This window comes from Miscanthus floridulus, chromosome 7 (assembly GCF_019320115.1).
Source record: "Miscanthus floridulus cultivar M001 chromosome 7, ASM1932011v1, whole genome shotgun sequence".
NCBI lineage: Eukaryota > Viridiplantae > Streptophyta > Magnoliopsida > Poales > Poaceae > Miscanthus > Miscanthus floridulus.
Window position 1 is genome coordinate 22,974,502 of NC_089586.1, and position 16,057 is coordinate 22,990,558.

Consider the following 16,057-nt stretch of genomic DNA (forward strand, 5'->3'; position numbering starts at 1 on the left):
CCTTCCCAAGGGGTTCTTCCCTCAGACTTCGCTTTCCAGCCCTGATACTGTGGTGCCCGTGCACAAGCTAGGATGGATACTTGCACCTCAAACCATGGTTCCTCCTACACATGCCTCTATGTCCAAAAGTATTACAGCGGCTCTATGTACCCCACAAAATACAACACTCTCCAGAGCAAGGCAGGTGTGCCAAAGATACCCAAGAATGCCTCATTCCCTTCCAGTGGGTAATAGGCTGCCATCTGTAGCAAAATGGTGCAACTCTCATGAGAACAACGTTATAATAGAAAAGAGTTACTTAACCGAATAAAAAACTTATAAGGGGAGGAACAATGCAAGTATGTAATAAATGATTCATCATGATGCATGCACGTTTCATACGTCCTCACAAACTTAGGAAAAATTGAAACCTCTAGCGACATACACGGTGGCATACATACGTTCTCTCATATTATAATATAACTAGTTAGGCTACATGTTTCATTGTTAGCGTACCTGCACAAGAGTTTCATTTCAGCTCAACCCCACAATTATATAAATACAGAAATGAAAATCTGGGCTCTTGGTTGAATACTAAATACTTTCATATATATATACCCATATATATATACTTTCGTATCAAAGCTACCTGAAAGTAAATACGCCCATATATACAAATAATTATGCATATATAGCCATATCAAAGCTAACCTACAATTAAATACCTTAGTATATATATATGAGACATATATATATTCTTTAGTATCAAAGCTACCTCTCCCCTTAGACCGCATGCTCACATCTTGCGGTCATACCACTCATCATCTTACCTTGGGCATAGAGGCATTTGATCCATACATTACCACTCAAGTGAATGGTATCCATACAATAGCACGTCGTACGGACGACGAAAATAAAAACCAACATGTTAGTACTTATTAGCCACCTAAAATAATTAACTGGGCATAAGGGAAGTGATCACTGGCACACTTTAGATTTAAACTTCAGATTTAAACACCTATATATAGCTATAAGTTATCAAAAACTGGTTTTGAAAAATAAAAACCTTTGTTTTAAATACACATGTGGCAATTAATGCTAAATCTTGCTCTGATACCAGCTATGACAAAGCCATCTAATTTATAAGAGCATAAGTACAATAGTAGCCCGCAAGCAGTCACACTTTATACTTGAGCCCATATAAATCTGGTAGTCCGTCGAGTACCATGAAGGGTCTTGATTCATCACCAACATACAACCAAGATCGTACATGATTTAACATACATGCCACATGTTACATAGAGTTCACAAATACATTACCATACATCAGAGTGCGATTAAAGTTATTACAAACCAAGTTCAAATAAAGTAGCAGTGGAAGCAAAGTAGTTTTTAAACCAACATCTCACATTATTGTTTAAATACTTGCCAGTCTGTGATCACAACACACAAAAGCATCATAGATTAGATATATAAATAGAAGTACCTTACCTAGGGCCTACTCCTTGTCCATTGTAGGACAGAAGCAGTTCTTACAATATCTATAATATACTATGTTATCTGCAATAAATGGGAAAATAAACCCTGAGTATGAGAAGGTACTCACCTAGACTTACCTGTCATAAACCAAAAATAAAGTGATTCCAAGGATCATGCAAGGTTTTATAAGTAGAGCTAGCTTGACACCATTTTGCATAAAAACCACTAATTAAGCTATACATTTTATAATTTGGTCATCAAGTTAATTATAGCTATTCATCTCTAGATTAGCAACTAACCTATGCCAAACATCTGGTATATCATTTAGTAGCATAACAATAGTAACTATAGCCGGTGTAATATTTTCCATGTTTATCATAACCATCAGATTCCATAGTCCAATTACTATGATGAAGGAGCTCTGCCAAGTTTCTCACTATCTGGGAGAGACGGTGATTCAAATCGATTGCAATCAACTAGGCAGTATTCCTAACACAAACCTAGGTCTACTAGCCATGGTAGCCTTAGGTCACCTTTGGTACAACTCAGGTCCACATTTTGCGGGTTCGATCAGCGCCGCACAACCAGGGACAACCAGCTGCTAGGATGATCAAGACTACCCTATCCTAGGGCTCATGTCTAGCTCCCCGCACATTCTTACTACCATCTAGAATGTGCACTTTGACAAAACAATCCTCAGCCTGAGTTGAGCTACACTACTTCGCGGTCGGAATGAGTTATCTAGCTAGCTAAGTGGGAGGCATGCGTTCAAAATGATAAGAGGGGCTCCAACGATGCAGTCCTTAATCGGTACAGATGGAATCATATGAGTCAACCTACACATAGACTCCGCCCGACCTCTAGTTACATTATCCCATGGTTCTTTTTCACGTTAGCAAATATAGCCAACCATGCTCTGGTATCCACCTATATCTCGCAGGTGACAGGAAATCACATGACTTCTATCGGTCTAAGCATGGCTAAGCATATATTTGATTCTAGACCTACATAGGATTTAAAGTATATTTCTAGATAAGGTAGTTCTATGCATCAAGTGTTTCCAAATCAAATCTTATAACCTAATGCATCAAACATAAAGGACTCAAGTGATATTTTATAAAATATAGGAGGCTTAAAATGCTCCGAGGCTTGCCTTTCAGAAAGGAAGTGGGTCGGTGGTCAGGGCACTCTGGAAGTTCGTCAGTGGCTAGCTCCTTTCCTTTGGGAGCTATGGGTTGGGATGTCTCTTGATTGTCCTCTGCCTATTCTTCGAATTCTAGTAGGGTTACTTCTTCGGGCGATCCTATATGTATGAGCATAAAATAAGATATCATGGAGGCATAGATACTAGCATGGATGATATGATATGATAAAATGCTTACTCATAAGTGTCCTTAACAGCAATGTATTAAAGTGATAACAAGGTAATTTTTTTTACTCAGTAGGTGCATATCTCCTCTCTAGTAACTAAACAAACATCCATTTAAAGCATTTTCTAGACTTCAAGATAACAACTACTTGTTTTGACCATAACTAGAGTTTTATACACCCAAATAACATGATATTGGACTTTATGGAAAGCTTATAAAATTGCCTACAACTTTCCTTTAATCATCTTAAGGTGATTCAATAGCTATCTAGGTCAAACAATTCAATCTTCTAGATCTATCCAGAGGATAAGTAATTCTGATAGCAGACTTCTAACAACTATAACTCTTAAACCATTAGGCCTATGACTATGAAATTTTATATCAAGCAATATGACTAAGTTATATAAAACTTTGTTATTGACAAGTTTCACAGAAAAGATCATTATCATCATGAATTTATCAACACAACAGAAACTACTCATGCAGCCATTTAGTTGAATTATAAGGAATAATTATCTAGCTGCCTATCACCAATTACTTCTAAGCACAACTACTAATATCAATAGATCATATGCATCACAAGCACCATAGAAAGCATCATGGTTAAGCCCAACTAATTTACTTATGTGAATTTATTAATATCCTTATATAGTAAGGTGATTTAAAGGATAATTATTTCTATTACTAAATAAATTCTTAGAAAATTACATTAGCTTACATATGACCCCAATAATCCATTGTACAAATTTCATGCAATTTGGATAAGTATAGCAACCTCTACAAAAATGACAAGTTACATAGGCTTATTATAGCAAAAATAGTTTAGCCTAGTGAAAATTGTCAAAAAATAAATTTAATATTTTTCTTACTTTCATCCTAGCATAAGAACACCGTATAAAATTTGCATGATCATATGTTATATATTTTTACTCCAATTATTTTCTCTAGAAACTAGCAATTATTTAAGATTAAATAGGAAGACCATATTCCAATTATACCTACTATAGGTTTAGTATTTTTCCTAGCTAGAGCATGTCAACACAATACCTAGCAAAATTGGAATCACAATTTTTGCACTTCTATAGCTCAAGTTATGCATTTTACAAGATAGAAACAAATTTAAAAGCACTCATCTAGCTTAATTTAATTGTCCTAGAAAAATATCATCAAATAGTGGGTTTCATATTTTTATCAAATAGTACACTTCATGATGAATCCAATAATATTTAGATCACCTCATTTGGATACTCCTAGCTCAAGATATAAATTTTTGAAGTTTGCATTCCAATCTGTGAAAATAAATAAAGAAAATCAAATTTCAAATCGGGCCCAGCAGCTAGGTGCACCCGGTCCAGTGCACCCGAAGGCGCTGACAACAGAGCCCCTAGATATAGAGCATCGGCTTCGCATTCTAGAGCAAAAGTTTCTGTTGCTCACCATGACTAATGAGCAGAAGGTGCGCTTCGCAGTGCAATAGTTGTTGGGGGTCCGCAAGTGCATGGTGGGATACAGTCAATGCCATGCAACAGGCGGATCATTGGGTGACCTAGCAGGAGTTCATCGTAGCCTTTAGAGAATATTATATCCCTATTGGAGTTCTCAACAGGAAGCTGATGGAGTTTCTAGATCTATGACAAGGGAGTATGTCTGTGATGTACTACGTCAACAAGTTCAATCACTTGTCGTAGTATGCTAGGACTTATGTGGATACATATGAGAAGAAGAGGAGCCGCTTCTATCATGGCCTCTCTTGCATCCTATAGAAGGAGTTATATACTAGGAACTATTAGACCTTTGGGGCGATGATGAATGCTGCTATCGCCATGGAGGGATTGCAGCGTGACTCGCATGCAGAATGGAAGCGCAAGTAGGTGGCTACTAGGTCTTCTAGTCACCCCCATGCCTAGAAAGTACAGGTTGTCAAGCGAGTGCCCTATTAGTCCTTAGGCGGGCATTCGTTTCGATAGCCTCAGCAAACTTTTTAGGCTCCTTCCACTCAGTATCGTGCACCCACTCAGCTGGTGCAACATCAACAGCCTTAGGGACAGCAGGTCCCACCTAGTCAAAGACTGGGGAACAAGCCTAGTGCTTGTTTCAAATGTGGCAAGGAAGGCCACTATGCCCAAGAGTGCCCGCAAAACCAGCCAGCCCAGTCTCCTCAGCCATCAGCTAACTTTAGGCTAATCAAGCAGACAGTGATCAAGAAGAAAGTGCCAGTCAGTCGATTTGGACAGGTTAATTTCACAAAGGCTGGGGTAATATTGTAAAATGAACCGGTGATGGCTGGTATGTTCATCATTGATTCTCATCTAGCTTATGTGTTGTTTGATTCTGGTGTATCACATTCATTCATGAGCATGGGATTTGCACACCGGCACAATATACCTCGTATGGCTATACCATTTGCCTATAGAATCAGTACTCCAAGTGTGTAGATGTGCGTTAACACTCGGACGGACATAGTGAGCTTAGTATTAGCCACTCACACTTACCGTCTCTAGTTCATGATACTACCTAGGCAAGGCATTGATGCAATTCTAGGAATGAACTGGTTATAGGTATATGGGGCAGTCTTGAATCTAAAGCAGAGAGTTGTCGAGTTACAGCTTCCTTCTTCTAAGGATAGGATGCCTCTTCTTGTACCCTTAGATCCAGTCTTACCTATTGCTACTCATGCGAAAGCTTCTCCTGATCTTGCCTCTATTCCAGTAGTATGTGAGTTCCTGGATATTTTTCCTGAAGATCTACCTAGGTTGCCATTGGACAAAGAGGTGGAGTTCTCCATTGAGCTAGAGCCTGGTACCGCTCCTATCTCTGGATGTCCTGTACCACATGGCCCTAAAGGAATTGGTTGAAATGAAAAAGCAGTTGGAAGAGTTGTTGGAAAGGGGCTTCATCCGTCCAAGCTCTTCACCATGGGGTTGTCCAGCCATTTTGTGAAGAAGAAGAATAGCAATCTATGGATGTGTGTGGATTACCGCCCTCTCAACATGGTAACCATTAAGAATAAGTATCCTTTACCTCGTATTGATACTTTATTCGATCAACTAGCTGGTGCCAAGGTATTCTCCAAGATTGATCTCCATTCAGGCTATCATCAAATCAAGATTAGACCACAAGATATACCAAAGACAACTTTTTCTACTAGGTATGGGTTGTATGAATACCTAGTCATGTCTTTTGGTTTCACCAACGCTCCTGCATTCTTCATGTACCTGATGAACTCAGTCTTTATGCTGGAGTTAGACAAGTTTATAGTTGTATTCATTGATAATATCCTGATATATTCCAAGAACAAGGAAGAACATGCCCAACACCTTTGGATAGTACTGGCTCGATTGAGGGAACACAAGCTGTATGCTAAATTCAGCAAGTGTGAATTCTGGTTAGATTGAGTGCAGTTTTTGGGGCATGTTTTGACACCTGGTGGTATTTCTGTAGACCCCAGCAAGGTGCAAGATGTGCTAAATTGGAAGTCTCCCAAGTTAGTGCACCAGATTTGTCAGTTCCTTGGGCTAGCTGAGTACTATCAGCATTTTATCCCGGATTTCTCCAAGATAGCTCAGTCGATGACCAAGCTCCTCTAAAAAGAAGCCAAGTTTGATTGGAGCTCAGCCTCTAAAGAAGCCTTTCAAGCTTTGAAGAAATTTTTGACCATTGCTCCTGTCTTGGCCCAACCAGATATTGATAGACCTTTTGATGTATATTGTGATGCCTCAAAGATGGGATTGGGATGTGAGCTTATGCATAATGGGCGTGTGATAGCTTATGCTTTGCGCCAACTAAAAAAGCATAAAGTGAACTACCCCACCCATGATTTAGAGCTAGCTGTTGTGGTCCACGCTCTAAAAGTTTGGAGGCATTACTTGTTGGGCAACAAAGTACATATTTTTATAGATCATAAGAGCCTCAAATATATTTGTACTCAGTTTGAGTTAAATATGAGGCAAAGGAGATGGTTGAAATTGATCAAGGATTATAACTTGGGGGTACATTATCACCCTAGAAAGGTTAATGTAGTAGTGGATGTTTTGAACCAAAAGTCACATTAGGTTGAGGAAGCACCTTTGTCTCTCAACCATGCTGAGGTACTAGCTCACATTGCCTTAGTCTTAGAATTACTTGAGCAGATTATTATGGAGCAAAGGCAAGATACTTTAGAAATTCCTCACATCAAGAAATTGATTGCCGAAGGGCATGGCCCTCACTTTACTATTGATGAGCAAGATGTAGTGAGGTACAAGGATAGATTGGTGGTTCCATCGAATGAGGAGCTAAGAAGGAAGATTTTGAATGAAGCTCACCATTCCAAGCTGTCTATCCATCCTGGCAGTAACAAGATGTACCATGATTTACGCCACTTGTATTGGTGGTCCAACATAAAGCAGGACATCACCCAGTACATCGCGGAGTGCGACACTTATGGGAGAGTTAAGGCCGGCCACATGTGTACTCCAAGATATTTACAGCCCTTGCCTATTCCTGTGTGGAAATAGGAAGATATTTCTATGGATTTCATTGTGGGTTTACCCCGCACATCCAAGGGCTATAACTCTATTTGGGTCATTGTGGATCGTCCTTACCAAGTCAGCTCATTTTCTTCCAGTGAATTCCACATATTCTACCAGAAAGTATGCCGAGTTGTATTTGGATCGGATTGTGACCCTGCACGGAGTCCCCCTTACTATTGTTTCTGATAGAGGGTCAGTTTTTATCTCTCATTTCTAGGAGCAACTCCAGGAGTGTCTTAGTACTAGTCTCCTCCACAGTTCAGCCTATCGCCCCTAGACTGATGGCCAAATAGAAAGGGTAAACCAGGTACTGGACGATATGTTGAGAGCTTATGCCATTTGTTTTCTAGAGAAGTGGGACAGATGCTTGAACTTAGCTGAGTTTTCCTACAATAATAGCTATCAAGAGAGCACTCGTATGGCGCCATTTGAAGCTCTGTATGGAAAAAAATGTAGGACACCAACTAATTGGGTTGAAGTAGGAGACCGTGGATATTTTGGGCCTGATTTCATCAAAGAGGCTCGAGAGCAAGTGAGCATTATTCAGACGCACTTGAAGGCAGCTCAGAGCCGACATAAAGCTTATGCGGACAAGCGAAGAAGGCCTTTGCAGTTTGCAGTTGGGGATTATGTGTACCTCATGGTGTCTTCTATGAGAGAGGTGCATCGGTTTGGTGTCTATGGCAAGCTAGCTCCTCAATACGTGGGTCCTTACCAATTTTGAAGCAGTGTGGCCTAGTTGCTTATCGTCTCTAGCTTTCTAATATTTTATCAGCGGTACATGATGTGTTCCACATATCTCAGTTGAAGAAATGTTTGTGAGTGCCTGATAAAGCTATGGAAATTGAAGGGCTTCCCCTCTAGCTGGACTTGATGTATATTGAGCACCCTATCAAAATCCTGGACAAAAAGGAAAGAGTGACAAGCAACAATGTGGTGAAGTTCTACAAGGTGCAGTGGCAGAACCACTCAGAGGATGAGGCCACGTGGGAACAAGAGAGCTATATATTGAAGCATTACCCCCACCTTCTCTCTGGTTCTGATAGGTAGTTGTTACATTGAAATTTATTTCCTATCTCCTTCCCACACTAGGCATATGAAATCTCGGGTCAAGATTTTATTTTAGGGGAGTAGATTTGTAACACCTTCGGTGTTACATTATACAATCTTTTGTTAAAACACTGCAAGTGCATCATGTTTATGTGATAGTGTATGAATTATAGTGTGTAAATCAATTAATATGACTCAAAACGTTCATCAAAAACACGAAATGAATGTTATATTTCATGTCGCGTTATATCGCTTAGAGTTCTAAACGAATTTTTATTGAATGAAAATGCTATAGAACGCGCATCTAGCACTTTAATAAAGTTTGTAGAGTAAGCTTCATAGGTGGTGGTGAAATGCTCACGGGCGAGAACATGATTCACTAGCTAGCTTACTTAATAGTTTGGAAATAGCATTCGACTCGAAACCAATCAAGATGTAGTAAAATTTCTTAAGTTAGAAAATGGGTTGACGAGACTAAGTTTGGGAATTTTTGTAGGCAAATTGGATTAAGAAGTAGTGTAATTTCATGGTTGGTTTTAGTACCTTGATATACCATCTCGAGCGTAAAATAGGTGGTTTAGCAACTGGATCATTAAGATGGATTTTTGGGACGCTTTAAAAAGTGTGCATGACGTGTTCTAGACGGTTGTAGCGTTTGGGCGCGGTCACCATGCCCAGCACTCAGCGTTGCCATGCTGGCCGACCGACACACACTCCCACACATGTGCCACCGCGCTGGTCAGTCCTCCCGCTGGCACGCTCGTGCACACCACGCCCGGCGAACCTAGCTGCTCTGCCACCGCCGTCGCGACTGCCTAGCCACTCTGCTGCCTCATGCTTGCCTACATGGGACCATGCGTGTGTGGCCGTCCTTAGCTGGCATGTGGCTTGGCCAGTCCGGGCTACTATCACGCGATGCCGCTGATGCTTGCCGTCGCGTCGTGCTGCGTCTCCATCGCATGTGCATGTTGTGAACCAAGTTGACTGCCATGTCCCACCATGGCAACATCGAGCCAAGCCATGCTGGCCCATCCCCTGTTTCCTCTATCACCATGGTCGTTGGACCAGTGCCATCAATTCGCCTTAGAGGAGTCACCTCGGTCCAATTAACCTTACCTGCTGCTTTGTCATGTAGTCAGCCAGCCACCCAACCCCTGATTGCAGTGAGTCTTGCCGTGCCATGCTCCAATTTGGAGTTTCCTTCCCATGGGGTCAATAAGACGTGTCGGCATGCGTCAGTGGAAGGCACCCTCTTCTAAGCTACTCGTGTTTGTTCTATTGCACTAATAGCTTCACCTCCACCTACTCATCACCCTACGTAGCTTTGCCTAATCACTACCACCTCCGAGCCACCTCTAACACGGTCTTGCCATCGTGGGGCACCACCACACCGTCTGCACGCACGTGGCCAGCTCGGCTCGGGCCACCTCCAGCCAAACCACCACCTCTTCTGTGTCCGTGGTGAGTTCCTTGAGCTCACTCACTACCCCAACTTCTCTGGTGTTGTTGTAGCTCACTAGAATGTCGCCGTTTTTAGTGTAGAAGCTCCGCCCCCGTGGATCAGCTTTACTATGGCATCCTGGCTCGCGCTTTCTTCGCCTAGTGCTTTGTGTTCATGCCTAGGTAGGTATCGACTCCATAGATAGGGCGGGGAAGGGCTGGTCTAGCCGGCGTAACCACCCGGTGCCAGCGCCGCTGTGTCGGTGCACGTGTGGGGGGCCCTAGGGTATGGCCATGGTTAAGATGGAAAGGGGAGGGGCTGAATTATAAGATAGTTGACTGATGGAATAGTGTTGTGGACCTTGGTTGGATTCGCTATTAGAGAAAGGGTGTTTTAGCAAATATACCAGCGTGCACGGGCCTCTCCGTCGCGGGCCGTCGTCACGTCGCTAGGCCGCGTCTACGCGGGCCACGCTGGTGGGTCACATGCATACGGACATGATGCGGGAGTGGGTTGCGTTGCTTGTTTGTGGGCCACGCGGTAGAGTTTGGTTTTCCTTTTTTTCGGTGAAGTAATAAACGTTTATTCAGTTTAGTTTTGAGCTGAACTTTGAAAAATTATAGTAAATTCTATAGATGTCTAAAAATAGCGAAATAAAATTTGTTAGATTCACAAAAATGCTATTTATCTGTTGTTGTTGTTAGTTTACAGTTAGCTATGATAATTATGGATTCATAAATTTAATTTAGAAAGCCTAGTATTAATTAGCTTAATATATGTAGGAATTTTTGTGGCAATTTGGTGATAGTTTTAGCCATGAAATTTTTATAGTAGGTTCATTAGATTATTATGCACTCACTTTAATTTTTGTATCCCTAGAGTAGGTTGATAAATAGAGTAGCTAGTACTCCTCATTTTATCATATATAGAGTAAATCGGTATTAAGAGTAAGAATACCTTTAGTTGCTAAGATTGTACATGTCATGTTTCATACTTGTTAGTGATAACAATAGGTAATTTAGCACCTTAGCCGGTAGAACTAGCTTAGTAGCTTGATAGGTGTATTCGTATTTTAAGAGTTGTTGTTACCGTATTACTAAGTGTTGCATCATTATTTCATAAATGTAGATCACGAGTTGGTAGAGTTTGTGCCTACAAACGAACATGACTATGAGGAAATTATTGAGTATGAGGAGGAGGTTCTCGTACAGGAGGAAGCACCGGAGCCGTTTGTTGCTGACTTTGTTGACCCACCGCCTGCCTAAGGCAAGCCCTAGTGCATAACCTTTATTTTTTAAAGATCACTGAATATATATATATATATATATATATATATATATATATATATATATATATATATATATATATATATATATATATATATATATATATGTGTGTGTGTGTGTGCGCATCTACGTACATATATCTATCTATGAGTCCTGCTAGTATAGGTCGCGTAGCTGCTATGCTCGGGAGTGTCAAATACTTGTGCTTATGCTTGGATGATGCTTGTGCTTATGAAATGTAAGTGTCAAATACAATGCTTAACGCTAGGGTGTTACAGCCCTCGTCACAAATCCTTGCATGCACTGGCAGAGCAACAGCTCAGTCAACCTGGGTGATGCCTTCCTCGGTTCCACGTAGGATGAAAATAGCAGAGAAAAATTCTATTCCATACTGTTTCATTTTCAACCTTTGTCCCACCAATTTTTGTATTGCAAGATTTTATTTCCGTATTTACGAAAACCGTATCGGGAGTCTCCGGATCATTTTTTGGGGAATCCCATTTTTATTTCAGATGAACCCACATTAATCCCCTTATCAATCTATGTGAGTGCGTAAAATAACGGGTTGATGATCACTGGAGAGAGGATGAATATAGCCTATTAAAATTTCTTGAAAGTACAAATACAACTAGGCATAAGAATTAGTAACAAAGATGAGCTCCAGTAAGCACTATCTGCGCTTAGTAGTCTAGCAGGCTCAACAAGCACTCATACACAGGTCTAGAGAGACAAAGGTTAAAGCAATAAGCTATGCACTAGAGCTAAAACTAACAAGCTAGGAACACGAGCTACTCCAACAACTACTCTAGCTAGAAAAATAACTACTCACATAGATAAACTAATTAGATAGATTGTTAGATAGTATCATTAGATAAATCATTGAATCTAATAAATTTATATAGAGATACAAATGTTGCTAATATTTTTTACAAACTTAGTCAAACTTAAGGAAGTCTGAATGGTACGAATCTCATGGCGACACTTAAATAGGGATGGAGGAAGTATACTAAAGCAAACTAGTAGAGAAACGACCTTTCATCCTATGGTCAAAAAGTATTGGGGCTCTTGCGTTTATACCCTTGTTTTGTATCGAAATTATGATTTTGCCCATATTTTTTGACTTTGTGAATTTACCCCTACTGTGCTATTCACGAAGCACCAGTTTGCCCCTGCTCCGTCATCCACCCCTAACGGTGTTAAACTTTATACAAAAGACATGAATGCCCATGCGATTTTGCCCCTTGTTTTTATGCCTAATTGTGATTTTGCCCCTGTCTGGGCGAGGCTCGGTTGCGCGCGGTGCGGGGTCAACCGTCCGGCCATGGCGCGGCCACCGAAGATGCGGTGCTGGGGCCTAGCCGCTAGGGCGCAGGGTCAGGTTGTGGCCGCTGGGAGTAAGGGGATGGGGCGCGCGGGGAGCGGGGCCGGGCCGCCTGTGCGCCGTGCCGAGGACGCGAACGCCGCCAGGGGAGGCGTGTGGATAGCGCACGGGCAGCTCTCGATCTCGTGCTTCGGTCCACGAAAGCACGAGCAGGGCGGCTCTACAGCACCAGGGCGACGTCGCGAACTCGGTTGGCCGGTTCTTGGCGGCGGGAAGTTGGCAACGGCGGCGGTCCACGGCATCAAGAAAAACGGCGGCGGTCCAGGGCACTGGCACAGCCGCGGGGAAGGCAAGGGGGCATAGCTCGCCGGAGCAGGCTCGTAGCCACGTGCACGAGCCGACAGGTCAGCCCTGTGGTGGCTCCTCACCGTCGGCGCGTGCGCGGGCGTGGGAGGGCGACGGCTCCGGGTCGTAGGCAGCACCAGCACGAGGAAGGAGGAGCGGCGCCATTCGACAGAGATATATACCAAACTGGTAGAGTTATATACCAAGAATTCGATCTCTGCCCTTGAACCAAACTGGTAGAGTTATATATCAAGAACAAATTTGATTAGGGTCGACTAAAATTTTTACATGCAAAATTCAGAGAAATTTGGCAAAGAACAGAGCTACTCCAATCAAACACAAGGCTCTGTTGAACTCGTTAGCTGGCTGCTCTGCTAGCCTGAAGAAACAGCGGCGCCGGCGGGAATTGCACAGCGGGCGGGGATGGAGCTCCATGGGTGGCCGGGGATAAGAGGAGGGCCATGGCCAGGGATGAGAGGAGGGGCGGAGGAGATGCGTAGCCGGCCTCGACAGCCGGCGGCGGGGACACGCTGGCGGAGAATGGGAGCCACGGGGATCTTCTCGTCCGTCGAGATGCTCGGAGACACCACCGCCAGGCTGCTCGTCCATCGAGCACACACCGGAGCTAGGGATGTCGGCGAGGAAGCGTCGTCGCCGAGTTGCTCATCCACCGCGGACTCCTTTCTCACTCAGATCCCAGGCGAGAGCGCGAGCAGGACGGGCGGCCCTCATGGATCCCAGGCTAGGACAGATCCAAGGCAGGGCGGTGGAGGGCTACGGCGGCCTAGGGGACGGCAACGAGCAGCCGACCTCATGGCCCCGGGGAGCAGCGCCTGGGTGGAGGGCGGCGGCGCCTGGGGTGGAGGGCGCTGCCTGGAGGAGGGTGGCAGCGCCTGGGTGGAGAGCGCTCGCCAGAGGAAGCCGCCTGGAGAGGAGCTCGCCGGAGGAAGCTCGCGCTCGCGTGGAGGGGGAGCTCGCCGGAGGAAGCTCGTGCAACCCTAGCCGGCAACTGCCAGGGACGAGCGGGTGCCAGGAGTGTGGTGGAGGGAGGAGGAGATGCGCCGGGGGGAGCGGGAAGGAGGGAGGATGAGCCACGCCGGGGGGGAGCGGGAAGGAGGGAGGAGGAGCTGCCCCACGTGCGACGAGCCCCGCCGCCAGGAGCCGTTGCCACACCGCGCGCCATGCGCTACCAACACCGCCTCCGCCGGATGCCCCCGACGCCCCGGTCGATGTAGCCGGCCCGTGATAAAGGCACAGTTTCCTTATGGAGGCTGAATATAAGGATAAGGGGCAATTTGGTCTTTTCGCCTTTGTTTTTTTAGATTTTGAATTTTTTAATTCATTTATTCCATGACCATCTGACGGCATCCAAACCAGGGGCAAACGGATGATTAATTCAAAATAGCTCCAAAATCATAAAGTTGAGAAAACAAGGGCAAAATCATAATTAGACTCCTACATAAGGGCAAGAACACCATTTTCCCAAAAGTATTTAGTCCCGGTTTAAAAATTATAACCGTGGCTAAAGGAAGGACTGGACCTTTAGTCTCGGTTTGTAATACAAACTGGGATTAACTCTACCCTTTAGTCCCGGTTGTAACGGTTACCGAGGTGTATTAGAGGCACGTCAGTGCAAGAATCTTTAGTCCCGGTTTGAGACATGAACTCAGACTAAAAGTGTGACTTTTAGTCTCGATTTGAGACACGAACCTGGACTAAAGGTACCTTTAGTCCCGGTTTATGTCTTAAACCCGGACTAAAGGTGTCTCCAAACTGAATTTAAAAGGAAAGCGCATCTTATCTAAGTTAGATGTATGGTGGTTGGTGAGATGGTAACGCATGTAAGAGCTGGAGTGGAAGGTCGTATGTTCGAATCTCCACAACTACAACTTTTTTTTACCCAATAAACACCTCTACTCCCGGTTGGAGGAACCGGGACTAAAAATCAAGACCTTTAGTCCTGATTGCATAGTCCCAGTTCCAAAACCGGGATTAAAGGGGGTTGAGAACCGGGACTACAGCTAGGTTTTCTACTAGTGTAGAGCTAATCAACTATACAAGCACAAAGATGCAGAATGTAAAGAGCAGGTGTTGAAAGTGTAAACCACAAGTTGAGAATGATGCAAAGATTTATCCCGTGCTTAGGTAAGTAGCAACTCCAAGGCAAAGAGATAGAGAGAGGTGAAAGGAGAGAGGGCCTTGGTAGGGAAGAAGATAAGATGTTTGACTCTTAGGTAGGCCGTCACACGATGATCGCTAACCAATCTACCATCTTATTTTTCACCGTCCATCCAACCAAACCAAGAAATAGAACCATTTGATCCTTCTAGCCAAACATAGACATGGAATTGTTCTATTCCTTAACAGCCTGTTCGCTTGTTGGTTTCAGCCAGCCCAAATCAGCCATCCAATAGTGTTTTTCTCTCACAATAAACCAGCACCAGTCAGTCCAAACCAGCCCAGAAACCAACCAGCGAATAGGCCGTATGGAATATAATTATCCCATTCTCACTCGCTTCAGAACAAAAATACACTCTAAAACAGTATACGAAGCCTAGCAGATTGCATTTCAAAATTAAAGTCCACCAAAAAAAAAATCCATTCCTCTATGTGAAAAGGTCATTTTATCTCCACAAACAACTGTAGTAGCATAATTGTACTTCTAAAACATTAAAATCAGTTATCTTATATGTTAAATTCCTGAAACGTTTAAATTGCCTCTCTGCCTTGGTGTGAAATGGTTTTAAAATGCTTTTGTTTTTTTAGTTAAAACAATTATGTAAATACTTATATAGTTTTTAAACCACACAAATGTTTATAAGCTTATAAACATTTTGATTTGATAAAAATTTCAGAGATAGATTGGTATACGAAGGATCCAAATAATTTTTTTTGGGCTTGTCAAGATATCTCTAGAAGCCTTAAACAATTAGATTTAGCTTTAGGAGAATGGGAAAATATGCAGAGCAATCTACAAGATTTCAAAAAACATTATAATCGATATTTATGTGTTACAACTAGCGTGAATGCAACAATATATTAATGCTAAATGCATTCATACTAGTTGCGTCTTGTGTTTGGATTGTCGAGAGTTTTTAAACACATTTAGATATCAATTAGAATATTTTAGATATTTTCTATTTTTTTGATAATTTTCCACTTTCACGGAGCTAAATCTATATGTTGGAATCTTGTAGGGCTCGTTTGAATCCTTAGAATTGAATTCATTCTAATAATCATAATTTATGCACAAATTAATTATAGCTAATATGGTT